General features: G+C 40.7%; 1 protein-coding gene and 1 non-coding gene across 3 annotated transcripts in view; one reads left to right on the top strand and one right to left on the bottom strand.

Annotated features, from left to right (window-relative positions):
- LOC138709164 (calcium/calmodulin-dependent protein kinase type IV-like) overlaps window positions 1-27873 on the top strand; it is a 581667-nt gene that overhangs the window by 425729 nt on the left and 128065 nt on the right. The gene's annotated exons all lie outside the window — the stretch shown is intronic.
- Window positions 10281-10353, bottom strand: TRNAY-AUA (transfer RNA tyrosine (anticodon AUA)). Its single transcript has one exon. It is a non-coding gene; the product is annotated as a tRNA-Tyr (tRNA).

Below are 27873 nucleotides of genomic sequence, written 5' to 3'. Positions count from 1 at the left end.
ACAAAGGAGGAAAGACGTATAATTGCTATTCAACAAACGGTAGAAGTCTCATTCCACGCTTGTCTTAAAGTCTGAAGAGTTCTACCCCCACCCAGCTTCAACACAAACGTGGAATGAGACCTCTGTCATTGGTTGAACGTCTCTCCTCCTCTGCCGACAATGTTTACTTCTTCTGTCAGACTTTATGGAACGAAGTATAGTCCAAATATGGGAGTTTATGCTTACCTTTAAGTTGCCTATTAAGAAGTGGCACAATGAATCAAATTCCTATGTTCTGAAGAAGAAGAAGAAGAAGAAGAAGAAGAAGAAGGAGAAGGAGAAGGAGAAGAATAATAAAAGTAACAAGAAAAAGGAGCCGTGAATACCTACGATTATTAATTCAATTCTTTGTCGTAATTTTTCACGATCTGGAAGAAATAATCAGAACCTTCAGAACATTAAAATTAACACGATTTATCTTTTTCTAAATATATACAGGAACTGTTAGTAGCGTTCAGTGGCGTCAGAGCACTGTTACTGTGAGAGTTCAGGTGTAATCGCGGAGTGAAATATACACCGAGAGGCTCTGAGTAAAACAAGTCAATAGAATTGTTTAGTAGCCTATGTGTTACTCACTCAGTTCTGTTTTAAAAGTTTTATCATTGTGCTTTAGTTATATTGTCTGTTGTTAATATGTTATCCCACGACATAAATGTAGTCTAGACTCTAGAACATTGAGTTTTCATGTATGATACCTTACTTACTTACTTACTTACTTTTTCCCTTCGGTCTCCCAACTAACACTCTATATGCATTTTTGGACTCGTCCATACGTGCTACATGCCCTGCCCATCTCAAATGTTTGCATTTAATGTTCCTAATTATGTCATGTGAAGAATACAATGCGTGCAGTTCTGCGTTTGTAACTTTCTCCATTCTCCTGTAACTTCATCCCTCTTAGACCCAAATGTTTTTCTAAGAACCCTTAATCTCTGTTCCTCTCTCAAAGTGAGAGTCCAAGTTTCACAACCATACAGAACAACCGGCAATATAACTGTTTTATAAATTCTAACTTTCAGATTTTTTGACAGCAGACTAGATGACAAAAGCTTCCCAACCGAATAATAACAGGCATTTCCCATATTTATTCTGGGTTTAATTTCCTCCCGAGACGGAAGAAAACTTAAATGAAATAAGTGAACGGCTGGAATAAACTTAACATATTTTATGGCTTTCTTAGGAAAGAAGCGTTTCTAAATAATCAACGATAATTGCCAGTTAACTGTTTAAATCAAAACACTATAAAATAATCATTAGTCTACTGTGATCAACGAATTGCTACCGCGCGATCACGCAATTAAAAGTCCGATTTTGTAACTGGATGCTGGAAAGTGTTTCTGCTAGACAAGAGAGTGGTTCCTGAATTAAGCATATTTTCAAAATGTAGTATGGTCGGAATTACACGGCCACATTACTTTATAAAACAACCGGTACTGGCGCTCAGAAAAACTCGGATTTGTGCGTGAAAATTCTACTAAAATATGATGAAAATCGGTGTGCGTATCGTTTGAACACACAAAGGATAATAGGGCCCATTACTTTATGACGGAGCTATGAATGCTGCAGGATATCGAATAGAAATATTAAGGTCATTTTTTCGAAAAACTAATAGGCCAGCAATTATACTTTCACCAGGATTCTGCTTTTGCACAAAGTGCTTACGAATTACTAGATTTTATTTTTAGTTTTTTTCTTATAAACTTATGGGCTATGGCCCCCTCGTTGCCCCGATCTCACACCGAGTAATTTTCATTTGAACTTAAAAGATAAAGTTTATAAGAATAAGGCTAAAAAATAGAGGAACTAAAAAAATATCAGTCGAGAAATTGCTTTCATCACACCTGAAGATCTTACGCATATTAAAGTGAATTTCCTACGTATATGTTGAAAATGTGTCGCTGTTGAGAGACAGCAATTTCAACAATTCTTGCAACATAGATTAGAGCTCTTTGTTATCAGTTTTAAATATCAATTTATGCTTTCAGTAACGAAAGGTTTACATTGTGCGCTGCTATTACCGGCGACGACGGCGTTGGCGTCCTTTTCCCGGCTGCAACGTGATGTATAACGCAGGCATGGAACAGAGTCTGACAACCCCAAACGCTACTAACCGCTCTGTATATTTCCTCGTTCAACTTCTAACGAATTCTGCAGTGTCACAGACCTTCAGAAATATTGCACACGAAGTGAGAGAATTTATAGCCGAGAAATGGTCGGTAAATTTTAATTTCCTCCCATACAAAGGGTAAGATTCTTGCAAGTGACGTTTGTTGTTAGACTCCTTTTTCATTTCTTTCTCTTGCATGTTACTGATTTTACTTTTGTCATGTGTGTGACGAAAAATGTATTATGTAAGGCCTACACATAATATATCACTACCTGTAACACCGCAGTTCTCTCTCTATAATAAGAAGATGAAGAACAATTTTTGTACTGCACTCGAATGTATTTCTTCAACGCTGTAGAAACTCGTACTTCCGCAATATTTTACTTACTGAACATGGCTTCCGAGCAGAGATAGACCTACAATTTATAGACCTCCCCCCCCCCCCGCAAAGTAACATCCTGGGCTACCTATTTTAATTTTATTGTCTACCTGCGAGTAACTTTGCATTCAACCTAGAATAATTATATAACATTCATAAGAAAAAAGTGTTAATGTGTATAAATACAAATGAAGTAATTAATCACTCTTCATTGCAGTATCCTCGGGTTACAATAAATCAACGTTATGACAAATAAATCAATTGGATAAACTTACAAGAATTAGATATTCCCTATTAAAAATTGCTAATAATACTGTGACAGCGATGTGAGATTCGAACTCACGACCAGCGTCCCGCAAGAGAGCAGATCGCGCGGACTCCACGGAGCACTTAGGGACGGCGCGCGGCGGAGAGAAGAGAGGGGAAAGGGCCTACGCGACGAGGGGAGAGTGCGCGCGCAGCTGCTGCGTGCGGAGTGAAGGGGGATGGACCCTCCCGACTCTTCCAGAAGTCCGTCGAAGTGGAGATATCCAGATAATGCGAGAGAGAGCTATCTCGGCACACCCGTAGAAATTTCTCGCAACTATGATTTTGCTATAAAAGAAGAAACGCCAGCGAACTCGGGCAGTTTTCAGTTTATTCAGCCATTCAGTGAGTAAGCCAGAGCAAGCAAGCCAGTCTTGTGTACCGGAGTTCGACTCGAGTGTGAGTCCGCGACTGTGTCAGCATCCGAAGGCCTGAGTTCGAGTGCAGTGTACCGCAGTTGGAGGGACCTGAGTTCGAGTGCAGTGGACCGCAGTTGGAGGGACCTGAGTTCGAGTACAGTGGACTGTCTCTGAAGGTCTGTGGTGCGAGATACTGTGAACTCGAGTGACTGAGCTAGAAGAACTGTGAACTGAGAACTGATAGTTCTGATTTGTAAATAGTGCTTTGTAAATATTAGTTAAGATTAACAGTTCATTGTTGTTCGTAATAATCCAAGTAAATTGTCATTGCCGTCAGTGGAGTGCTATAACGAATACTGTGTTGAGTGAAAATCCTATTGTTGACGAGAGCGTTTAAGGTGAATTGTAGAAAGGAATTATTGTTGGAAGAATAAAATCCTATTGTTGAGTTGAAATAAATTCACATTGGTGTCAGAATCGGGACATTATCGACAATGGAGAACCTACAGCAAATCCTGCAAGCCATCGCGGAAATGAAAGCTGAAATTAAAGACGACATGAACGACATGAACAAGCACATCAGTGAGGTGAAGAACGATATAAGTGCAGTGAAAGTCGACATAAGCGGAGTGAAAGATGACGTCACTACACAAATCGAAAGCGTTTCGGCCCACGTAGATAGAATTGTCGCCATTGTGAAAGACGAACTTAAGGCCGATTTGGATAAACTAAACCAGAATTTTACAACTATAAACGAGACAGTAGCCGAGTTGAGACAGGATGTAGACCATTTCGACGGAAAAATCCGCGATCTCGAGCGTCGTCAAGAGCAGACGAGTGAGGTGATGGACAAACACGCCGAGGAAAACAAGCACATACTCGCGTTAATGGACCAACATGCTGTAGAAAACAAACACATCCTCGCGTTGGTGGATCGCCAGGCTAGAGAACATAAACAGATAGTAGCCGAGGAGGTTCGACGTGCCATGCAAGAAGCGGCCACAGAGATGAGGACTCCATATAGTGGCCCTGCGGAACCATCGGCTTCAGCCAGACATTACAACGTCAAGACGCCGAAGTTCGACGGTACTACGTCTTGGGCGATATTCCGTCGCCAGTTCGAGGCCATCGCAGAGCACAATGGGTGGACGCCGGCAGAGAAAACCACTTAGCTGCTGGCCGCGCTTCAGGGACAGGCGTCGGAGATTCTTCACAGCGTTCCAGAAGATGGGACAGCCGCAGAGATAATGGCGGCCCTGGAGGGACTTTATGGTGACCATCAACTTGCGGCAGCATTCAGGACCCAACTGAAAACGAGGGTCTAACAGTCAGGCGAGTCCCTGCAAGAATTTGCGATGGCGGTGGAACAACTGGCCCATAAGGCCCTCAGGGGACTACCTAATGACTTCATCGCTGGAGAGGCGGCCTACACCTTCGGCAGCGGAGTTCGAGACCCGGAAATAAGACAACAGCTACTCTTGGCAGAGCATCGCACCATCAACGCAGCTCTGGCGGCGGCCCTCAGGATGGAGGCAGCAAAGTTGACGGCGAACGTCTCGACGTCGCACCGGATTAGGAGCGTCGCGGCGGCCGATGTCGAGGAACGTCAACCGAAATCACCCGAGCGACGAAGACGAGGAGTGCCCACCTGCTGGTCCTGCGGCGAACCTGGACACCTGAGGAATGACTGTGACCGATCTGGTCACAAACAGGAAAACTAAAAGGGGCCGATGCGACGAGGGGCACGTCGGCGCCGTCATCACCATCCCCTCGGCTGATCTTGAAGACGGTTAACAGAAGATGCGACGATGGGCTGATTGCTGACGGATGGATAAGAGGCCGCCCATGCAGAGTACTGGTAGACACCGGGGCGTCGCTCACCATCGCCAGACCGGAAGTCGTGCGTGGCCTACCTGGGAGGACTCCGCTGCGCCGGTATGAGCTACGTACTGCCTCAGGCGAGAACCTGCCCATCCACAAAGAGGTTTTCCTGGATCTGACATTGGGAAAGAGGAGACTGGAGATGTGTGTGTTCGTCGCCAACATCACTGAAGACGTCATCCTGGGACTCGACGCCATGCGGATCTTCGATGCAACGGTGGACGTCCGGCGCCGTATCCTCCTTTTTGGTCAGGATGAAGTGTTCCTGAGAGACGTCGAAGACCAACCCATGGCCAGCAGACTCACCCTGGAGAATCATGTGACAATCCCGGCAGGCTGCGAGATGGTGGTGACGGCAAGACTGGACGGACAGCCTAAGAGAAACCTGCTCCTCGATTCGCAAACAACTCCGATAGATGGGGTTTATGTGGCCAGATCCCTACTCCCGAATCAGAAGGTGGTACCGGTGAGGGTCCTGAATGTCACCAATCGGGACAAGGAGGTGCCTAGTGGAACTGTACTAGGTAGCGTCGGGCCGGTGGTGTCTGTGACGTCTCTGGCAGATAACGAGGAGTGTTACCGACCACGTCCAGATCTAGACCCATCACTGAAAGAGCTGGCTCGAGAATTGCCGGCGAATTTAAGCAAAGGAGAAAGAAGACAAGTCCACGATCTACTGACAGAATTTCAAGACGTGTTCAGTCTGTCTGAAAACGACTACGGGAGAACGGAGAAAGTTCAGCACCGAATCGACACCGGAAATGCTCGCCCAATCAGACAACCTCCTCGACACGTCCCTCTAGCTAAACAGAGGGAGATTGACAGCCAACTGGAGGGCATGAAAGCAAGAGGGGTCATCGAGGAATCCGACAGCCCTTGGTCATCACCTGTGGTGCTGGTGAAGAAGAAGACTGGGGACCTGCGTTTCTGCGTGGACTACAGAAGACTGAATGACGTCACCAGGAGAGACTGCTTTCCCTTTCCACGAATTGACGACACCTTGGACACCCTGGCCGGAGCAGAGTGGTTCTCGACGTTGGATCTCAAGTCAGGATACTGGCAGGTGGCGCTACATCCTGAGGACAAGGAGAAAACGGCATTCTCTACAGGCCAGGGACTATGGCAGTTCACCGTTATGCCGTTCGGCCTCTGCAACGCCCCGGCTACATTCCAGAGACTAATGGAGTCCGTAATGAGAGGCCTGACATACGACACCTGTTTGCTGTACCTTGATGACGTCATCGTGGTCGGCAAGACTTTCGGCGAACAGTTGTCGAACCTGAGGAAAGTGTTCGAGAGACTGCGACAAGCCAGACTGAAGTTGAACCCGAAGAAATGTCATCTATTTCAGAAGAAGGTCAGCTACCTGGGGCACATAGTAGGGACCAACGGAGTGGCCACGGACCCGGAGAAGCTACAAGCCGTCAGAGGATGGCCGAGACCGAGGGACAAGCAGGAGCTGCGCCGCTTTCTCGGCCTCTGCACTTATTACAGAAGGTTCGTAGCTGGGAATGCCAACATCGCTAAGCCTCTAACCCAGCTGACCGAGGAGAAACGACAATTCCAGTGGACGGACGAGGCGGAGTCATCCTTCCAGTCACTGAAAGAGGCGCTCTGCACTGCTCCTGTACTGGGATATCCCATCCCTGGAAGGAAGTTCACGCTCGACACGGACGCTAGCAACGTAGGCATCGGCGGAGTACTCTCTCAGGAACAGGACGGGCAAGAGAGGGTGATTGCCTACTTCAGCCGAACACTATCCAAGGCTGAGAGAAACTACTGTGTGACGCGTAGAGAACTTCTTGCCATTGTGGAAGCCCTGATGCATTTCCACAAATATTTGTATGGCCAGGAATTCCATCTGAGGACAGACCATTCTGCAATCACCTGGCTATTGGGCTTCAAGAATCTGGAGGGGCAGACCGCCCGTTGGGTTCAACGACTGCAGGAGTACAACTTCACCTCTGAACACCGCCAAGGGAAGAAACATTCCAACGCTGATACCCTATCACGACGCCCGTGCCCGGATGGCTGCAAACACTGCCTGAAAGTAGTAGAGCGGGATGGCGCCCACGCAGTCCGAGCAATTGCCGCCCAGCCAAGCCCAGGATGGGATAACGCCGCCATAAGGAGGGAGCAGCTGGAGGACCCAAACATTGGACAGCTACTTCGTGATGTGGAGTCCGGGCAGAGACCAGTATAGGCCGATATCGCCAACCTAGCACCACTTACAAGAGCTACTGGGCCCAGTGGGAATCCTTCACTGTCAAGGACGGTATCCTGAAGAGGATTTGGGAGTTGGCCGATGGAAGGACCCGCATAGAACAACTTGTCCTGCCCAGGAGCGAGGTGAAGGAAGTGCTGGAGGAGACTCATGCTGGAGTGACTGGAGGACACCTGGGAGCCAACAAGACGCTGGACAAGTTAAGACAGGTTCTACTGGCTACATCAGAGAACCGACACGGAATAATGGTGCCGAAGATGCGACACCTGTGCAGCCAGTCGCGGACCAAGGACACGCAGCAGGAGAGCCTGCAGCAGTACAACGTGGGAGCTCCTTTTGAGAGGATCGCCATCAACGTTGCTGGACCGTTCCCGGTCACGGATCGCGGGAACCGCTACCTGCTAGTCGCCATGGATTACTTCACAAAATGGCCAGAGGTGTACGCGATCCCCAACCAAGAGGCTTCGACGGTGGCCGACGCGCTGCTTGACAACTTCATCTGCCGATTCGGGGTGCCCCAGGAATTGCATAGCGATCAGGGGCGCAACTTCGAATCCAACCTGATGGGCGAATTGCTCGAGCGTCTGGGGGTGCATAAAACCAGGACCACTCTCCTCCACCCACAATCCGACGGCATGGTGGAACGCTACATGAAAACCGTGGAAGAGCACCTGCGGAAGGTGGTGTCCAACCATCAACGAGACTGGGATGCCAGAGTCCCACTGTTCCTCTTGGCCTACAGAGCTTCGGTCAACGATAGAACAGGGATGACAAAGGCAAACACGGTCTTCGGGAGAGAGCTGCGCCTGCCCTGTGATCTGCTGTTTGGCACGCCACCCAGCGCCGACCAGCCAGCAACTGACTATGTGGCAGAACTCACAGAGAAGTTAAATGGAGTCCACCAACTGGCCAGAGAGCACCTCAAGATGGCCAGCGACAGGATGAAAGTGCGCTACGACAGATTGGCCAACTCTGCAGGATTCCAGGAGGGTGACCTGGTGTGGCTGTATCGACCTACCAGGACTAAAGGGAAATCACCAAAGCTGCAGCGTGCCTGGGATGGACCATACCGCGTGGTGACCCGGATCAACGACGTGGTGTACCGCATCCAGCGACAACCTCGAGGGAAGATGATGGTGGTGCATCTGGACCGATTAGCAGCCTACCAAGGGACTGCCCGGGACGAGCAGCCCTAAGGAGGGAGCAATGTGACAGCGACGTGAGATTCGAACTCACGACCAGCGTCCCGCAAGAGAGCAGATCGCGCGGACTCCACGGAGCACTGAGGGACGGCGCGCGGCGGAGAGAAGAGAGGGGAAAGGGCCTACGCGACGAGGGGAGAGTGCGCGCGCAGCTGCTGCGTGCGGAGTGAAGGGGGATGGACCCTCCCGACTCTTCCAGAAGTCCATCGAATTGGAGATATCCAGATAATGCGAGAGAGAGCTATCTCGGCACACCCGTAGAAATTTCTCGCAACTATGATTTTGCTATAAAAGAAGAAACGCCAGCGAACTCGGGCAGTTTTCAGTTTATTCAGCCATTCAGTGAGTAAGCCAGAGCAAGCAAGCCAGTCTTGTGTACCGGAGTTCGACTCGAGTGTGAGTCCGCGACTGTGTCAGCATCCGAAGGCCTGAGTTCGAGTGCAGTGTACCGCAGTTGGAGGGACCTGAGTTCGAGTGCAGTGGACCGCAGTTGGAGGGACCTGAGTTCGAGTACAGTGGACTGTCTCTGAAGGTCTGTGGTTCGAGATACTGTGAACTCGAGTGACTGAGCTAGAAGAACTGTGAACTGAGAACTGATAGTTCTGATTTGTAAATAGTGCTTTGTAAATATTAGTTAAGATTAACAGTTCATTGTTGTTCGTAATAATCCAAGTAAATTGTCATTGCCGTCAGTGGAGTGCTATAACGAATACTGTGTTGAGTGAAAATCCTATTGTTGACGAGAGCGTTTAAGGTGAATTGTAGAAAGGGATTATTGTTGGAAGAATAAAATCCTATTGTTGAGTTGAAATAAATTCACAATACGTTTATTGATTTTTTTGCCCCTCCAAATTTTGGAACCTGTTCTTGATGCCGAATAATTCATTAAATATTTTCCTTTTTACTTTCCACCGGAAAAATCTTATATCAATAAACTTACAGGAATTAAGCATTCCCTGTTTAAAATTGCTAATAATATACATATTGATTTATCTGCGTATTAGGAATTCAGGCAATGGCTTTCCCAAAACCGGCTATGAAATGTTTCACATAAAACATTTTTTTCTCGAAAAGAAATAAAAAGCGAGCAAAATCGTATTAAACTATTTTGTTTTAAATATCTGAAAGGATAACCCCTCGAAATTAATGGAATTATTTACGGGTCACCATGTATACACACATATACAAACTAAAATTAAACATAGCATATTATATATAGAAGAAAGATAAATATCCTCTCAGAAAAAAGCATAGGACTAATAAAATATATGCCAAAAATTAATAATAATTAAAATAAATATTTAATGAATTCAATGATAAATTTACGTAAAATAATCTTATAAGATAAAATAAAGTACAGGGAAATTATGTCTGAAGTTAGGAGTTGTGTGGTTTAGTACTATACTTCGTTCCAAAATGTCTGATAGGCAAAGTAAACGCTTTTGTGAGAGAGCTTTACTCGACAACATTGATATTGACCTCCAGAGCCGTAATGCTATCATCAACCTGCAAGCACTTACCCATAAACAGTTCAGTGCCCCCATATTCATTAACACGATTAAGCATGCCTGGAAGAAAGCTACTTTTCCAGTTGAATGTGATGCCTTTGAAGCTCCTGCCAATGTTATCTGTGACACTGAAGATTCGTGTTGCTCAATTCCCAACTGTAGAAATGTACCATTCATCCAATGTGCTCATTGTCGTTTACATTAATTGTGTTTAACGGATTTCTACATCAACACCCACAAACATTTAATAATTGATATTTGAGAAGAAAAATTCGCTCCGGCGCCGGGGATCGAACCCGGGTCCTTGGTTTTATGTACCGAGCGCTCTGACCACTGAGCTACGCCGAATTGAATCCACAGCACCGGATGGAACTCTCCTCCTTCAGTGTTTCCCTTTGTGGCCTGACTCCAAGTTAGGCATATACGTTGACATTTTATGCCGGAGCGGATTTTTCTCCTCAAATATTAATTGTCAATATTACAGATATTATTCTGTAGGACAAATTAATAAAAAAATCTTTAATGATCTTAGCTAACAGTGCATATTTCTGTACATATTACTGTGCATTTAACTGCGCAATCCCGGCCAAACAAGTCATTCAGTTGAGTGCGCCCCTTGTATAATGGCAGTTGACTTGGACATAAAATGTTTATGTATATGCCTAACTTGGAGTCAGGCCACAAAGGGAAAAACTGAAGGAGGAGAGTTCGATCCGGTGCTGTGGATTGAATTCGGCGTAGCTCAGTGGTTAGAGCGCTTGGTACGTAGAACCAAGGACCCCGTTCAATCCCCGGCGCCGGAGCGAATTTTTCTCCTCAAATATTAATTATCAATATTACAGATATTATTCTGTAAGACAAATTAATAAAAAAATCTTTAATGACCCATAAACATGTTTAAGTAGTCTATATGTAAGGACGGCTAAAATTAGTAGAATAATTATTAGGCTTATTTATAGTTGAGTTTCCTTTCATATTCATTATTATACCAATATCTATCTAGGATCATAAACATTGTATAATTACACTATGGGCAGCTACAATTGGTACCATAAACATTACAGCTGAACTTTCCATCCTATTTGATTTTATACCTTTATCAGTCAAGCCACTTCGCGAATGTATCTTGTAATATCTGTCTCATACTAACGTGGGCGCTATTCCAGTGTGACAACCATTAACAATGTATATGAGTGTAGCATCATGCTCGCTGTTCGCTATGTCCTGATCATGCCATTGTAATCCGGGTATTGATTCCCGTGCGTTTGAGAGAGGAGAAGATGGCCACCATTTTCATTAATTCCGTAGCTTACAAAATGGAACTGAGGGCATGCGGAATTCGTATTAGTCTCATAGCATGCATGACACAATAATATATCAACATACAGTGAACTTCTGTCAAGAATGCTTAGTAAAATACCGAAATTCCGTCTAAGATGTCAAGGATCATCACGTAATGTAAAAACGGTGTCAACAGTTTTCCGTGAGTGTAGGTCTATGCAAATGATTCAGAATAAGATTTGTCGATTGGTTTCTAGTAGAGATGAACAAAACTAAATGCAGCTCTCGCTCGTTGTGTTCGTTGCACTTGTCTTTCGAGTCTCCTCTCATACAGTACAATTATTTAGTCTTGACAGTCACGGGCAATGTGCGCCTGGGTCAGGCGGGTCCATTTAGTTCCGCCAAGGGGTGTTTGGGTTAGTCAGTCGCTTGCATTCAGAGCGATCGGATGTCATGCGTGCGGTAGAGCTGTATGTTTCCAGTACAGTTAAGTAAGCTGTACTGCATTCCTTTACTGGCCGCTTGTCCTTATTTCTACTCCGGAGCTCTCCCACTACTCCTATTACTTCCTCTCTTTCGCATTGCCGAGCTGTCAGAACTAAATAATCGTTCTATAACTCTCGTGCGCTTCGTGTCTTGTTCATCATTCTCGAAATAGCATTTGTCGGCGTGGAAAGATTTCGTAATTTTGAATAACATACATCATTGAAATAAATAATATTAGAGATGCTTAATTGATACAAAAAGACAAAACAGTATCATAGTTATCAAAATGTTCTGGTTCTATTGTCAGATATCTATGGTCATACAAATAGAAAAAAATTCTCAAATAAATTTGCATTTCTAAACAACATAAAACATAACGTAAAATAAAGTGTTAATATATATATATATATATATATATATATATATATATATATATATATATATATATATTTTACTTGAGATTGTACACTTGATATTAAGGATACGAAAAAAATTCCTAGCCTTTTAATAAGAACCTAGTACTTAAAGATTGGGGAACGGATTATTATACACTGAAAGGTAGAGATTATATTTCAAGTAGGCTCATTATTTATCATAAATAACAGTTGCCAAAACAGGTAAAAGTTCAGTCTGCTATAAACAACTGTGAATATTCAAGGCTACTTGACTTTCGAGAGTTGACCACTCCTGATGTCTTTAAAGTTCGCTTGATTCACTCACAAGCAGTTAACAACGTAGGCAGTATTGTTGTGCGGGTTTTCGGCTTTGCGGTCGCTGTTAGTCTTGTTTCTCGATCGTTATTCAACTCTAGTTTCTAGGTATTACTCGACCAAGGCGAGTGAAGCCGCGGGCGTAATGTGAACTATCGCGATGAGGTATTACGAAGGCAGGAGCAGTAGCGCCATGGCTCCGGGCTGCAGGACTCCACTGGCCTTGGTCGAGTAATACTGATATATCTTCCCATGCAATATAATACAAAAGGTTGGATAAAAAGTAATGGCAACAGTTCGATAATTCTGACATGGCTTTATTCACAGGGGTACAACATTTACGTACCTTCAATATAGACCCATCCTTAATTATCACCTTTTGCCAAATGTTTGGAAGGCGTCATACACCATCAGCGCGTTCATGTTTGTTGATGTTCCGTATTGACTGCTCTATAGCACAGATAAGTTCATCTCTGGTCCCTCACAGTTCTTTCAATTTGGCGAAGAGATCGTAATCGCATGGACTCATATCGGGTGAATACGGTGGATGTTCCAGGATCTCCCATTGCCAGCGGCGCAAGAGGTCCTTGACACCAGCAGCGGTGTGACTCCTTGCATTGTCATGAAGAATGATGGGGTTCTGTACCACCAAGTGTCGTCGTTTTCTCCTGAGCGCTGGACGAAGGTGGTGGTGCTTCACGCTGTCCTTGAACACATTCTTGTGCACTACGACCTCGTGCCACATCAATTTTGATGCAGGAACGTTTCTCTAGTTCTTTAAAATGATCTCAGGGCACTCGCACTATCCGTATGAAAGTCAACATTTTACACACTACAGTAGATTGACAGAGTACTGTCGCCGCTGGCTGCACTAACTCATCTAACAGTCCTTGTTCATGTCCGCACAGCTGGCAGCTCTCGAACGCACCATCATCATGTGACAGCAGTGTTGCCATAACTTTTTATCCAACCCTTGTAAATAAAATAAAATAAATTCATGGCGCTAGAGCCCATGAAGGGCCAAGACCAACCAGCCGGCTGCTGACCTCACGTCCATATGCCGAAACAGAGGTGGACGATCATCCAACCAGAATGGAGGTATCGTGTGGTTAGCACGATGATCCCCCTAGTCATTATAGCCGGTTTGCGGAACCAGAATTTCGCTATCTATCATAGCTCCCCAAGTGCATCACGATGCTGGATGGGTACCGGTCCCATACACTGGCCGAAATTTCATGAGAAAATTTCTTCCCCCATGAGGACTCGAACTAGCGCGCATTCCGTAACGCCAGTCCTAGGCAGGATGTCTCAGACCACGACGCCACGGCGCGGGACATGCAATATAATAGCTCACAATAAAATCAATTAATTAGTTGTGCAAGACTGAAACAGCGTACATATTTTATGTACGAAGAACTGGTTCTAAGTAGAAGCAATGTATGAGGATGAATTAAGAATTAGCGAGTTTTTATGGTGGTGTAGACAAAGTGAAACTTTTCTTTGAAAAAGAAATTAAAAGAAAAGCAATTTTTCTGAAAGATAGATCTTTAATAATTCATAACATATTCATGACATACAGTAGGATTAAATAAGCTTATTTCTGTCTCAACTTCCATATTACCAAGATCATCCAGAAGGGCTTCACGAGCCACTTCTACATCTCTATACTGACTAATACGGCATGTTTTACAATGGCGTTCTCAATGAAATTCTAACAGTGGTAATAACGTTTTCATAAACTGAACAGTGTGTCCCACTTTCTACCTCCGAAGAATATGCACACTTCCCCGTACAAGACTCAATTCAGACACTGAATGTTTTTAATATCAATTAATATCACTCGTGCTAACTTTTCCATAAACTGAATACTATATCCAATTTTCTATCTCCGAAAATAATCACTTTCCCCAAAATATTCAATTCAGAACCTGAATGTGTTTAATATTACTCGTGCTAGCCATAGACCTACTATAACCGACTCACAAAAGCTCCGTTTATGTGAAACATTCATTGAGTACGTGTTTTAGTTCGCTTTTTAACTACTGCATTCCATGATTTTTCGATCACCAACTTCAGCGAGTCTTGAAAGTTAAGAGCGCCTAAGAGTTAGGCAGTACACGAGTGTTTTCAATCAGTTTGCGCGATGCAAAGACACGAGAATGCCCATCACTGATATAGCCTACGCCACTAATAACTTCTATGACAGTCAATCAATATTCACAAAACTTCGCAAGCGTATAATAATTATAGTCAAGGTTGCATGCACATCATAGTTGAACGAATTAGGCCTTTATTGGAAAAGCTGTTCACAGAGAAGCAACGAATACTGGAAAAACACATTTAGAAGCCAAAACGCTAGAACAGAGATCAACGAAAGAGTTGAACTTGCAACCGGCAAGGTAGGTATGTTAAATGTTAACGTATAGATAATTTATATATAATAATAATAATAATAATAATAATAATAATAATAATAATAATAATAATAATAATAATAATAAGAGAAAAATAAGGTTCTTAGCAAAATATTTGGGGCTAAGAGGGATGAAGTTATAGGAGAATGGAGAAAGTTGCACAACGCAGAACTGCAAGCATTGTATTCTTCACCTTGCATAATTAGGAACATTAAATCCAGGCGTTTGAGATGTGCAGAGCATGTAGCACGTATGGGCGAATTCAGAAATGCATATAGACTGTTAGTTGGGAGACGAGGGAAAAAGATCTTTGGAGAGGCCGAGACGTAGATGGGAGGATAATATTAAAATGGATTTGAGGGAGGTGGGATATGATGATAGAGACTGGATTAGTCTTGCACAGGATAGGGACCGATGGCGGGCTTATGTCAGGGCGGCAATGAACCTGCGGGTTCCTTAAAAGCCATTTGTAAGTAATAATAATAATAATAATAATAATAATAATAATAATAATAATAATAATAATAATACCTAATCCGCCATAACATGAATACAGTATGATGTAATAAATAAATAAAATAAATAATCACAATACTGTATAATGAATAATGTCATCATCATCATCATCATCATCATCATAACAGTCAGAGATCCAGCTTTCTGCTTCTCCTCTCCATTTCTTTCTCTTTCTTGTTCTGCATAACCTCGTCCACTTTCCCTTTATCCCTACATTTCTCCCTCGGCTTCTATTTCTGTTCCTTCTATACTTCTTCCGACCGTCCTTCTCTTGTTCCGCTTCTCTCCAGCTTCTCCTTTCGCTTTTTGTCCGCTTTTCCTTCGCTTCAAACCCTCGCATTCCCCCTTCTCTCTTTCCTTATCACGCTTTCATTCTGCTTTTTTCCCCTCCCACTTTCTCTTCCCTTTTTCCACTCCTTGATATCCTTTCATTCAGTTCCTTCATCTCCGCTTCTATCCTTCCATTTTCTCTTTTCCTTCCCCCTCATCCCCCCAGGCCTTTCTTCTTCTTCTTTTCACTTCTTCTCTTTTCCGTCCCTTTCTTCCTCATCTCCTATTCCTCCACCATCTCCTTCACCTCTTCCATACCCTTTTCTTTTTTATCTCCTTTCCCTTTGTCATTCGTTTTCTTCTATTTTTATAACCGAATTCCCCTTTTTCATCTCCGCCTTCTTTCTTCGTCTTTATCTCATCCTTTTGCACCATCCTGAGAGAATTCTCCTCTTGACTCTCGTTTTTTCTCTCCTCTTTCCTTTTCTGACAAAATACATTAATACATTAGTGTAGCAACTGAAGTCTGTATCTTTAGGAAGTAAAAGTGGACATGAGATCTGTAGTAGATTGGGATCGCCGATTTACAAGACAAGCGTAATATAGAAAGCTCCTAACATTTAGCGACCGCTATTAAACGTGCTAGCGCGACTTTGCCAAGCTAAAGCCTTGGTTTTTCTGAACCGACGCATGCGACCTGCGGGGTGCGAGGCTCGCCACGCACAAATCGGATTACACAAGAGATAGTGCGTAGACCTCACATCTCACAATTATAGAAACCAAACACTATCTCTCGTGTAGTCCGGATTTGTGCGAGGCGGGCCTCGAACCTCGCCAGTCGCATGCATCGGTTCATAAAAACCAAGGCTTTAGCCTGTCTGGTGGGTGGCTCGGCAGGTGCTGCTGACTGTCTTATCGTTTCAAGAAACAGTCGTACAGAAAATTACATAAAAAGTAACGAGAAACAAATTCGCTTTTCCAATAATAGAAACAATGTTGTAACTTTACCACCATAATACACTTAAAAACGTACCTTTTAAAGTGCTATTTGCTATTCCAAAGGCAAAACTGAATTGTGTGTTTTAAACCTCGTTGTCGTGGTCGTCCCTAATAACACTTTTAGACCCTCTTATCTAGACAAGTCATGCCAAACAAATTTTACGGTATGATTTTAATTGAACCACGTTTCGTCAAAGTAAAATATATTGCGAGATCTCCCGATTCCCTGATGATGTTCCGCAAGTATATCATTTCGTTCCATCCGGAATTTATGTTCATAGCTGGTCCACAGGTTTTTCTGTGCCGGAACGGTTTCGTTTCAGTAGCATTTTAATGGAGTAAACTGAACCACTATAAGTTATTTTTTCTCCGAACGAAAATGTCCATTTCTTTATTGTGGAAAATTTTATTTTATCATAATATTAAAAAAATTGTGAGTCTTAGAACGTCTTTATGAAAGTCGCCTAAATTTATCACTATTTTATGTGCGTTTCTAACATAGTTTATGCTTTCTAGGCTAGAAGAACGTCTCTTCATCTTTACATACACGTAACACAGTTTTTAGCTGTTAGTTCTTGGCATTTGTAAAGTTAAGATTTTTACAGTTTTCTTCATATGAATAAGAGTATTTTCTGAAGAAATTGTAGAGTTAAACATCGTTTTTTATTACTTCCATTAGTACTATACTGGCCTCGCTACGGAACATTATTGGTTCACTATTAACGTGATTAATGACACAAATTCAAAGGAAAATGTTTAACACAAATTAATTGATTTCGCCGAATTAAACTGACTTTTCGAGGGGTGATCCGGGCCCATATTGGCTCAATGTGCGCACTGCAATGTGATTAATGTGATTATTACTTCAGTCGAAGAGGCGGCCCAGCATTCGCGAACCCAGGTGGGCCATCCGTCCTCAGTACTGACAAATAGATCCCATCCCCAGACAAGTAGGCTACCTGATAAATCCCAGGGGCCCGGAGTCCAAAGCTCTAAATCGCATGACAGACTCGTACTACCCGCAGTCTTTTTTTAACCCTTCTCGCTCATTTTTCCGAATCCAAGATTCCGAATGGACTTTTTTCCGAATGATCATTTTCCCGAAGCCAATTTTCCGAAACCGCCTTTCCCCGAAATATCATTTTTCCAATTTCATTTTATTCGATTGCACATTTTCGAAAATAGCAATAATCAATTACAGCTTCTATGTAGCCTATAATAATGAAACAGCAATTCAAGTTTCAACGAAATCCGAACGGGGTGGGCTTAAACAATTGAAAGGATGAGAATGAAAAATGTATCTTTTTGTGAGAGATCATTTCTTTGACATGTGAGGAAGCTACTATTAATATATTAGAAACGTCACTCAACAAATGATGTAAGTATACGCCGAAGAAATTATGATATCGCACCAACATGTTGGAGGAATTTCTGGTGGATAAAACAAATGTGATAGAGGATTTTTCTCGGACCACTCCCGTTTCCCTCTTTCATTCCACTAAGTCTCCATCTCCTCCTCATTTCATCTGTCATCTAGAATAGTTAAACATGATTCGTGGGCATTCTTCCGAATAGACATTAATTTTCGAAACGACATTATTCAACACCAGGCCGGCGATCGCATTTGGGTTGTCTTGATGGAAGACCAGCGCTCTAGCACATTATTTCTTAAGAGCAACTATACACAATTAAATCAGCAATCGGATTGACTTTATGTATCAAAAGTACTTTTTTCTTCTCTGATATGTTATTGAATGGGCACTCTGTGTACAGTATATATAATCATAATGCTTCAAAAGGTCTACTTTTTTAACTAAATTCATTTATATTACAAAACTATTATATATAGTATATCAGTGACAAAATATTAATAAAACTAGCACAATGCTTAACAAACATATTGGATCCCAAAACAATGTTAAGTAATCGTGTAATCACACAACAAGTGCAAATTCCTATACATGATAAATATTATACTTTTTACATATTATAATGCTATAGAAAAAAGTAAGTATACATTTTGATATTATATACAGCGTGAATCGTTCACTAATTCTGTCATTAATTCTGGTAGGTTATTCCTTCAGTAGTCTAAAGAGCAATAGAAAAGTCAAATACCATTTTGCTATGTTTTGAATAGTTTTAGAGAAAAACGTACTACATTTTAAAATACATGATTTACAAGATCGTGCAATGTTACAGTCAGCAGGGAGTGCACATTAAGTTGTGTAGCGCTGAATAACTCCTTCACCTAGCTTGTTCTGAATAAGGAAGTGGAAGGTCATTACTAGGCTCCGTATTCCAGCTACCTATAAACTGGAATGAAGTTGCCTGATTCGAAGTAAATGTGACGTCACAGCGCAGGTACTGGTACTTTCGTATACAAAATAGTTACGCATCCTCTGTCCTCTTCCTCTAGAAAGTCAAAATCGGGACGCAGCCATAGTGAGTAGTCTTATCGATCACTGCTCTTACTAGTCGTATTATATAAATAACTACACCTTTTTGGTTGATTGAAGGTTTATTGCAGAAGTAAAATGCCTTAGGTAAGACGCTCAAGCGTGTGATATTGCAGAGCATAGTTGAGGATACTTGAACTAATATTTTCACTGTCAATATAGACAACATTACATATAAATAAAATGAAATAAACGTAAAAGTTAAAAAAAAACAGTGCACTGAAAGACACTGCAATATCAAAAGGCGCAGAAAGTGTGTTGAACGTAATCCAAAGGAATCAGTACTATCACAATCTGAAAATTATGAAGATATTAACTCGACGTTTAGCATGGATTTGTGCAGCCTACCATGATGTTCTGTGCCAACATCCCAATTAATAAATTACATAATCTACACTTTAGGTAATTTCTAGAAAACTACATAGAAAATTAGTGGGTTTTCAATGATGAGCAACATGCAGTATCCTAATGAAACACGAAATAATATCAGACGATAGGAAAACCTTGTGCTACATCATGCACCAATAACGTCATGTGCTATTGAAAGAATTTCTTTCAATATAAAATAATTTCAAGTGACATCCACATATGTTCACCGTAACTTACGAATGCACGTTATTATTCACTGCAAAAATCACGACGAAAATGAACATCGCAGCTCAAGCATGTGTTTATTAGTATAGCTTCAGAATGCCGGGACTTGACTGTACTCCACGAACACGCAGCGACGACCTGTTTGTTTATATCCTTATCCGTTGCATTATCTGTGTTCGGCGCACTATATACCCAATGTGACTTTAACTTTAGTCTTTAGGTAGATGGAATACGGAGCCCAGTCATTACCATATACATGTTTTTAAACTCTCAAGAAAAATTACAGATGATATACAGTTTATATTTTTGTTTTTAAATTGTGTTAGAGAACTGAGAGTGAACAATGCTCATTTCACGTTTAATAAAATCCTGGAAAATTTAAAATAAACTCTACCACCAGATTTTAATTAAATGCTCAGAGAATACAGACAATAAGATACGCTTATTTCAAACTGAATTGAAAAGATTAAGAAATATTTCTACACTCCCATTTCAATTTAATATTCTGCAGATCTTAAACTATAATGATGCTTATTTCACGTTATAAAAAGAAATTGTTAAAAATTTAAAACTCTAAAGAGAAAAAAATATGATATGCTGATTTTACGTTAAAGTAACTAACAAAATTAAAAATATTATTTTTAAACTCTTCGATTTAATTTTAGTTAAATATTCGGTGAACACAGGCAATAAGAAAAGCTTATTTTACGTTATACAAATCTAATTAATTATTTAAGTCTCCGTTTGTCGTCCTACGAGCATTTTCTTCAGATGATTAGAAATACGAGTAGTTCTTTCCCACTTTAATTTTTCAAGTAGTAACCGGTAAACTTACATACAAGAAATAAAATTTCCCGAGTCGTCTTTAAAAGCATTGTGTTATGTTTACATTTCACATCTCACGAAACCTTCGCATACGCGAACAGCTTCTCTCCAGGCAATAATTTTTACAGCGTTGCACAACGAAAACCTGACATTTGTTTGGATCAAATCTCTGCACATTTAAAGGACAAAACTAAAATTCTTTCAATCATTTATTATCATACCATAACACAATGCTCTCTTAAATTGACTGAGCATATTGGAAATTAATTCAATAGCTTTCCCAAAATACGCTATGAAATATTTCATATAAAATAATTATTTTTCCGAAAAGAAAATAAAAACGAGCAAAATTGTATTAAACTTTTTTTGTTTGAAATATCTCAAAGAATAACCCCTTGAAATTAATGATGTTGCTCTTACTAATATTATTTTTATGATGATGATGATTACTATTATTATTATTATTATTATTATTATTATTATTATTATTATTATTATTATTATTATTATTACTCCATTGTTGTCTGTATTGATGTTATTTATATTTGCTATATATTTTTAGAGTGGTTGAGTGGAAGAGAAGGCCTTACAGCCTTTGCCAGTACAAATAAATCAAATAAATAAATAGACAACTAATTTAAATTGTAGGAAAAATCATTGTAATATCAATCTTTACCACTAGAATGCATTTTCAACAGTTTCCGACATCATGTTTTGAATAATTAATAGAACATCAACTACAGCACTAGATGCAAGTGTTTCTCATGTCACACGTCAACATGACGTCACGTCAATATACTCTATAAACAACTAACCTTATTTCCGTACGCCCTGGCACAAAATGCGGTCCCTAATGATCAGTGTTAACAAAGCATAAAATGCACACCACTTAGTGTATAAATATGGTTTTTGATTCTAAGTATTCAGAAAAATGTTACTCTTTACCTAACCACATGCAGAATCACTACCACGAAAACTTGCTTAGAGATGAACAACGATCGCGAAAGCGAGACTAACCTGACTGAATTTTTATCTACTTTGGCAACTGTTATATATGTATGTATAAACAATCAAGTAGCCTATTTAAAACATCTCTATCTTTCAGTGTATAATAAGCCGTTCCCCAGTCTTTATTTAAGTACTAGGTCCTTATTAAAAGGCTAAGAATTTTCTTTTCATATGTTTAAGATCAAGTGTGCAATCTCAAGTAAAAAGATATGAATGTTATGTTTTATGTTTCTTGGAAATGCAAATTTATTTGAGAATTGTTTTTTTTTCTATTTATATAACAATAGGTAATATATAACAGAACCAGAATATTTTGATAACTAAGATACTGTTCTGTTTTGTCTTTTTGTCTCATTTAAACATTTATAATGGTATTTATTTCAATGATATATGTTATTCTAAGTTACGAAATCTTTCCACGCTGACCAAATGCTATTTCGAGAATGATGAGCGAGACTCGAAGCGCACGAGAATGTCGACACGAGACTCGAAAGACAAATGCAACGAACACAGCGAGCGAGAGCGGCAGTTAGTTTTGTACACCTCTAGTACACATGGTATTTCAGCCTGAATTTTACAAGCGGCGAGAACGGCTGTCCGTGTGTAGCAATAGAGCACTGTTCTTACAGTACGATTATTTAGTCCTGACAGTCGCTGGCAATGTGCGCCTGGGTCAGGAGAGTCCATTTATTTACGCTAAGGGATGTTTGGGTTAGTCGGTCGCTTGCCTTCAGAGCGATCGGATGTCATGCGTGAGATAGTGCTGTATGTTTCCAGTACAGTTAAGCTGTACTGCATTCCTTTACTGACCGCTCGCTCTTATCTCTACTCCGGAGCTCTCCCCATTACTCCTATTATTTCCCCTCTTTCGCGTCGTCGAGCTGTCAGGACTGAATAATCGGTCTGTACTGGCTTGACTAGTGCCGTATCGTATAAGTAAACACGCCCCAAACTTTGAGTCCCCCTTAGGTATATGTAGGTACAGCACATGGCAAAGGACTTCCTGTGGAGTAAAAAGAGAGAATGGGAAACATGATTAGAAGTCAAAGCACTAGCGTTAGACAGGATCCGATAGAAATATTTTGTAGATTACCTACGTTCGTTCACGGAATAATAGAGAGTAAGTCAATGCAGTTGATGCAGTAGCCTCGAGAGCTCAGACATGGGCAACACATTTCACTTTCCAACGCCATGTAATGATTCAATTGGTCAACATAATAACGCTGGAATTTGCTCAGTTTTCTACGACTGCGATCCACTCGCAGCAATCAATACACAATGAATTATTAATATTTCTGTAACACTTCGTTATTTTTACTGCACGTTGCGCATGGAACGCTGCTTCATTCATAAACAACGTGGATTTGTCATTTGATATTCATATAGCGTTATGAACAATGCAGCTTTTCATTATTTATTTAAACCTTGTGCAGGGGCCTATATATAACGAAGTTTACAACACGAGTCAATAAAATGTTTCATAAAAGCCGAAGATACTGACTGATAAGGATCAAGTGAATTGATACTTTATTAATGCCGTGCCAATACCATTTCAGTCACCACTTAAACGTATATAAGAAGAAACAATAAAATACAAGAAATTGCTAAAGTCCATTTCGAGTTAACTGCCGTTTTGTGTGTTTTTTTTTTTTTTTTTTTTTTTTTTTTTAGTAAATGTCCATCAATTTCATTCCCGATTGAATAACTGATAGATACTCAATATGTATCGACAAAATCAATCTAATAGTTCAGGAAAAATTTCTTCAAACAGACAGATGTCATACAAAAAAAAAAAAAAACAATTTCTGTATGAGGGATACTGAAAACGTGTGTTTACGTGAAACCGTCTAAACTAAAAGGTATATGCCGTCTACATAACATTTTAAAAGTAGCAAGTACATCACATTCATTTTATCTTTACACGCTCTCATGATTGCTGCTACGCTGTGCACTGCCACGTCCGCTGTATATCCCCGAGCGTGGAAAGATAAAATGTCTGTACTGTATATATAACATATGTATATTTTCTGAGGATTATATTTCAGAATTTAAGGTGTGCTGCTAACTGGACGACTGGAACGTTATCTTTTCATGCTGTAGTTCAGAGTCCAAATCGTGGCAAGAGAGGAATTTGTTGTGGGCAGAGACTGTACAGGAACAGGTTTCTACAAAAACTTAGGCTTGCTCCTTTTACCTTGCCAATGTTATATATTTTTTCCCCTCAATTCTCAGTCACAAATATCACCGTGCAGTTTACCACCTTGCATAGGAGACTAACCCCATTGAACCCAGAAATGATCAAGACTGAGAATTCGGATACGACGTCATCCAAGATAAAATTAATTACAGGCGTTAATTGTATTAGAACTTGCAGTAATTATGGTGACAAGGCGGTATAGCTGCAATGACGGAAAGAGGGAAAGAGGAAGGGAAACTAAAACACCTCGATAAAATTTGTCCCTTATCCTGTATGTTTTTTTTTTTTTTATGAATCTCGTGGAAAACCCCGAAAATGAAATACTATTCCTTCACAAAGAATCAATATGCTGTCTGAAGCAGATTTGATTCTCAAATTGCAACCAAAGCAAAACATAATACATCAAAATTAATCAGAACAAAATTTTAACGCCAGATACATAAAATTATCATCACTGACCTAGCCATTCACATCTATGAGAAGTGTGACGATGATGTACACGACATTCTTTAAAGTTGCCAGCTGTGTGTCACGTAGAGTTCGAAGTACATTCAGAACAAGGATCATGATGATGATGATGATGATGATGATGATGATGATAAAATTTGTGAACGGATTGTCCTCGCTCGTGGAAAAAACGAGGAGCAGGGCGAAATTCAATATCATCATCAGATCACGTCATATCATAATCAGAAACCTGAAAATAAATATACTAATTTGTAATTTAACTCAACCTAAAAAATCAGAAGTATGTTGTAAAAACATCATTTCATCACAATCGGAACTTACTTTTTAGTTGGTTATTTAACGACGCTGTATCAACTACTTGGTTATTTGGCGTCAATGAGATAGCGAAATGGTATTTGGCGAGATGAGGTCGAGAATTCGCCATAGTTTATCTGACATTCGCCTTACGGTTGGGAAAAACTTCTGTAAACCCCAACCAGGTGATCAGTCCAAACGGGAATCGAACCTCCGTCCGAGCGCAACTCAGGATCGGCAGGCAAGGGCGTCAGCCAACTCAGCTACGCCGGTGGTTCTGTCTACAATGAAAATAAACTTCATTGGTCTTTTACTTTTAAGGAGAAGCTTCTTAAGTTCTTTACTTTCGGAAATATTTTCTATAATCTTCAGTTAATATGATGAACCCGAGAAGATTCATCAGTTATTTTTAACTTAAAATTAATACAAAATACCCTAAAGTTATGGAATTTTATACACCCAAAAGTTCGCAGTTAAACTGGATAGCTGAAGATTATTTTGATGTACGAGGGAGAGTCAAAAAGTAACCTTAATAATTGTTTTATTAATTGAATATGTACAGTAAGGTCCGAAAGTCTTGCCCCCCCCCCTTGTTTGTATGTTGATGTGCATCCATTTTGAACAAGTCATAGCTGATGTGTGACATGGTTGATACTTTACGTTCCAGCTTGTTTAGTGATCCAGAACATCAGTATGAGCACCATCATTGTCGCGGCACAAAATGATGCGGCGTCATGTCGTGTGTGAAATTTTCCGCAGCAAAGGCGGTGTGCTTTCCCTTTGGGGAATAATTTAAACAGCACGTCTCGAAACATCGATATCAGACAATAGAAGATTTGAAGCAAGGTATTAGGGAGGCATTCAGGGAAATCACGCCGCCTTTGCTGCGGAAAATTTCACACAGGACATGGCGCCGCATCATTTTGTGCCGCGACAATGATGGTGCCCATACTGATGTTCTGGATCACTAAACAAGCTGGAACGTAAAGTATCAACCATTGACACACATCTGCTATGACATGTTCAAAATGGATGCACATGAACATACAAATAAGAGGGGGGGACAAGACTTTCGGATTACTGTACAAGACTAGAAACACTTCATCACTTTGAACATAGTATAACAGGAACACTTGCATTGAACGTAGTGAGGATTATGTTGAAAAGTGATGTAGTGTTTGTAGTCTTATTGTACATATTCAATTAATAAAACAATTATTAAGGTTACTTTCTGACTCTCCCTTGTACTAATCTGAGGTTATTTTTATACAACTGGTCCTAAGTCTATTAATTTTAATGCAAGTTAATAAGAGTAATTAAGTGAAAAATTCTAATAATTGAATCAATTAACCATTGTGTACGCTGCCCTCAATATGTGTAAGGACAACAGATCGTGCTTATGGTCGGTCCAGGAATATCGCCTGCAGTGATGAGCAAGGATATTGTTCTTTTGTGTGCCCACAGTAACATATCGTGCAGTGTAATTAGCGCAGAAACTGCTATACTGTATAAAGCCTCGCTCAATAAACGGTTAATCGATCAAACGATACGCCGATAAAAAGAAAGCATCCATTGTGTCGCCATTGAGACTATGATGGTCACTTTATGGGCTTGTCTGTTTTCACGGATGAAATTTTCTTTTTAATAGTCTCCTTTCAGCATCAATCTAAAGTTACATAGTTTATTGCATTCAGAATATCTTTTCCTAGCGAAACGCAAGCTTTATTACGCCTTAATGTGGCAGAAGACTCATTATCCACCATTGGTTTATGGAGTTTTATTTTGGGCATTCCCTTGTTTTTTTATTCGCTTATAGCATTAGTAAGCTCCGGACTGCCGATCCGGAGTTGCGTTCGGGAGCGGGTTCGATTCCCGCTTGGGCTGATTACCTGGTTGGATTTTTTCCGAGGTTTTCTCCCCAATCATAAGGCAAATGTCAGGTAATCTATGGCGAATCCTCGGCCTCATCTCGCCAAATATCATCTCGCTGTCACAAATCCCATCGACGCTGAATAACCTCGTAGTTGATACAGCGTCGTTAAATAACCAAGTAAAATAAAAAAGTAAGCTCCGGATTTCCTAGTCTTTATTGTATTCCTATTACGAACCTTTCAGCTAGACCAGTGGTTCCCGAACTTTTGGAAGGCGCGACCCACTTTTCGGCGAAATTTTTATTTGCGACCTCCCACTACTATCGTACTGGTACTTTTTTTTCTCTTGTACGGTGGAGGGACCCGAAGGCTTGCACTGCTTCCTGAGGCTTATTGTACTTACCACTCCCATTCTGTGAATGATTGGGTAGCCGAACGGCCGGGCTCTTGTACACGTACAGCACGCCGCACAGTGAACTCAACTCGGGCTATTGCATGGATGATGATGATGAATAGAATTCGGATTTTTATGTAATATTGACCCTAAAAATATGTAACTAAAAACCTCAAACTATGTAGTAAATATGTAACTCAAAACACAAAATATGTATGCATAAATATGTAACTAAAAACCTCAAAAAATGTACATAAATATGTAACTAAAATCCCAAACTATGTACTAAATATGTAACTAAAAACACAGAATATGTATACATAAATATGTAACTAAAAAGCTCAAAAAATGTACTAAAATATGTAATATCAAAATCGCACAGGGCGTTAGAAATAAATTATTTGTTTAAAAAAAAAGTTTAATTTCACTCCTAAATATCATTAATTTCATACAAATCACACATTTATTATATATTTATATATAGTTTTTGATGCGATTTTAAAGTTAATCAAGGCATGCAGCACGTGTGCTACAAGACGTTCCTCAATATTTTCTGGAGTTGAAGTTCCGTCGGTGATTGGATAGTATGTAGCCTATGTTCTTATACACCGAAAATGACCTCTCGACATCATATGAGGTTACTTGCGCTCATTTAAACAAGTAGATGTGGCTGTCAGCAATGTCCTCTGAAGGTTTCGCGTTTTTCCGATGAAGATCTGGATAACAGTAATAAACTGACGTAACCCCGATTTCTTCCAAGGACTGCTTCCAATTTTTTCCACAACTATCTAAGCGCTTGTCTTGTTCTCAATGCTGAAATATGTATCGTATTATATACTGAAAATATTGGGTTTAAAAGTGTATAAATATTTTTATAATTTCGTTTTAATTTATGCTGAAATATTCATTGATTTTCTCTACAATGCATTTAATTTAACGACATTTGGCATGGATGCTAATTTTATGTAAATATATGTAATTACCGTAGACATATGTAGTATAATGGTCTAAGGAGCCTAATTCGCCAATATTTTTAGTTTTCAGTCGGATACAGAATAAGGAACAAATATGTAATTACATAA

The sequence above is a fragment of the Periplaneta americana genome, chromosome 11 (assembly GCF_040183065.1).
Source record: "Periplaneta americana isolate PAMFEO1 chromosome 11, P.americana_PAMFEO1_priV1, whole genome shotgun sequence".
NCBI classification, from domain to species: domain Eukaryota; kingdom Metazoa; phylum Arthropoda; class Insecta; order Blattodea; family Blattidae; genus Periplaneta; species Periplaneta americana.
The sequence above is the reverse complement of the archived record's forward strand: the minus strand, read 5'-3'. Positions and strand labels throughout refer to the sequence as shown.